The following is a 2,948-nucleotide window of genomic DNA, read 5'->3' as shown; positions in this document are numbered from 1 at the left end:
GGGGGGGGGGGGGTGAAGGAGTCACATCATGAAGGCAGAGGGAAGAGGAAGAGTCTGCGTATAGGTATGGGCCTAATTAACAGAGTTTTGTCTGCGCAAGGAATCCAGGGCAGAAAATAATGCTCTGATTCAATATTCCCTAAAGATTGTCTTCAAAGCTAAAACAGGGGCTATTAAACTCATCAGAAATTATAATAATAATGTGAGCTCGTGCGACACTGCCGGCGCTTTCCGGCTCTTTCAGAGGGAGGACCTGCTGTGTTTTATCCCTGCCTGTGAGACACGGAGGAGAAAGTGCCTCTAAAACACATCAACCTGATTACACGCTCTCCCATGGTTCATGGTATGATAATAAGGATGCTGATGATGCAAACACCATTATTGCAAATTACACTAGAAACAAGGCATGAAAACGTTGCACAGAGGCGTTAAAACGTTGCTCACTTCTCAATTTCTCGACAATGTGCCGTTAAAGGATATTTTGTGCATTCTTTCTTCCAGTCTAATTGCAGTCAGCATACATTCCCAGCTCTGTGATTTTCGCTGTGGGCACCATAATAACAAATAAATGAAATTCTTTGACAGTCTGCTAATGACTTGTTATTGAAGTTAGAGCGAACATTACATTGTAATTTAGGTCCATTCACAGTTTTTGCTTTGCTCTCTTCGTCTCTCCCTCTCTCTATCTATCTATCTTTTAACACTTATGTATTGCACACCACAGCACCCAGGGCACAACAAAGAGGACAGATTAAAAGAAATAAGACTTATATTTACAGGCCTATTCTGGATTCAAGCCACACAAGTAATTAAACTTCTTAACAAACGCTCTGCCAGTGTGTGACAGAACACCGCAGGACACCTGCATGTGTTGACGAGGTGATTTACAGCGACGGTCAAGTTTAAAGAACACATTCAGTTGACCCGAACACCTCGACAGGCAGATCCGTCTTAACAATTGCACTCACAGCATCCCCACCTCTGTATACTTTCCATTTATCAGGAGACCAGATGAGGCTTGACTCATCTAAATGGGGTTTTTGTGGGATAGACAGTGACTAATCTATGCTCAAGTGTCCCAAGGCCAATTAGACCTAATTGAAATGACATATTTTCATCTGTTAAAGAGTGCTGCGCTATTCATTATAATTCATGTGTAATTATAGTCTTATTAAGTACTTATTACACTGTAATTACTCCTGTGGTGGCAGAAAACGATAATTGATACCTGATTATTCTGTGAACCAAATCGTGTCTTTGAAAAAGAGAAATATGTCATGTTTAGTACTCAACAATTTAACACAATAATGCTTGAAACTGTTGTGGAGAGATTTTTCTTTTGTTTATTTTGCACCAAGTGCAGGTGTATGGTGTTAGACTCTTTCTCTTATTGGTATTGACCTGCTGCTCTCCTGGCCATCAACCCTCCTCCCAAACAAAAGAGAAGCTGTACGATCCGTTCCCCTCTCTGCCGGCAAGGAGCATCATGCCTTGTGCTATTTTTCTCACTCTCTCTCTCTCTCCTCCGCTGTCTTTTCGTCCTCCCTCCAACTGTCTGCTCACATTTCATTAAGTCAGGAGGAAACAGGACTGGAAGCCATTGCTGGGGATCCACTCCTATTAGGGCGCCTATTATCATCCCAAATCAGTCACGTTTTAGCATTTAAGTGCTGAAAGTTCACACCAGATTTTCCAGAACTGTGCCCTGAGGTATGGAGGGTGCATCAAACAGGAATAGAAAAAGTGTTCCTCTCAATTCCCTCTTCACAGCTTCTGCTAAAAACACTTTTTTCTTTTCATCGTCTACCAAACCAAGTGACTGCTTGCAAAATTGCAGCGGATTTCACAGGGCTGAAGTTAAGGGGTGATGGGATGCTTGCTGAAAGAGCCTGGCACAAGTAATGAGTGTTCACAATGTTAAGTAAATGAAATGTTCTGTTACAAATACTCAGCTCAGTGATTTTCCTTAAACTGCAAATTTTGCACTTATTCTCATTTTCCTTTCTCTACAGACATCAATAGATACTTCATAAATATAACAAATATAACACACACACACACCGATTTAAAATTTTGAAAATTCAGCTTTGCCATTGCAGGAAAAAATAATCACATTTTAACTGTGTATTAAAAAAGAAAACTTAAATTGTTTAAATTGTAATAACATTTCACAATATTACTGTTTACACTGTTTTTATCAAATTGCATTTTATTTGATAAAAAATACAGTAAAAACAGTAATATTGCTAAATATCATTAAAATTAATCATTAAGACCTGTTTTCTTTTTTGTTTTAATAAATTAAAAAATTTAATTTATTCCCTATCAAGCATAAGAGACGTGTTTCAAAAACATTTAAAAATCATAATTATTCCAAACTTTAGGTACCTTTTAAAAAACCTGCTCTGTATGTCTTTCATTTCATATGGCTTTCATATATGAGAAATTATCACTTTCTCTGGAATATGTACTGTATATTAGTGTGGAACCCAGATTCAGAGGGTTAGCTACACTGCTCAGCCAGCACGCCATACGATTTGTTTGTTTGTTAACTGTAATTTGATGTAGTTTTCATCTGCTGTGCTCCTCCCCCCAACAAATATTCATGTCATGGAGTGAGAAAGAGAGAGAGAGCGAGAGAGAGAGAGCGAGAGAGCGTTTTCTTCATGTCTTCCTCTGACTGAAAGGCTGCCTTCGCTCCCTTCCCTCCCTGAGGGAAATGGGATAATGAGGATCTGTATGCCTCCGTTCTGTCTCATTTCAATTGGAAATGCCGCACACACTCTAGCAGTCACACACCCTATACATTGGGTCGGTGATGGCCGTATTATCGTCCCTCGTTTCTTGTCTGACAGTCCATCATGTCCACACATGCACACACACATCTCCTCGTCACACTCTCTTTTTTAAACGCTGTATCTTGGTCACCGTTCTGTTTTCACACAAAT

This window comes from Sinocyclocheilus grahami, unplaced genomic scaffold (assembly GCF_001515645.1).
Source record: "Sinocyclocheilus grahami isolate Dianchi unplaced genomic scaffold, SAMN03320097.WGS_v1.1 scaffold533.1, whole genome shotgun sequence".
Taxonomy (NCBI): Eukaryota; Metazoa; Chordata; class Actinopteri; order Cypriniformes; family Cyprinidae; genus Sinocyclocheilus; species Sinocyclocheilus grahami.
This window is presented reverse-complemented; position numbering follows the sequence as displayed.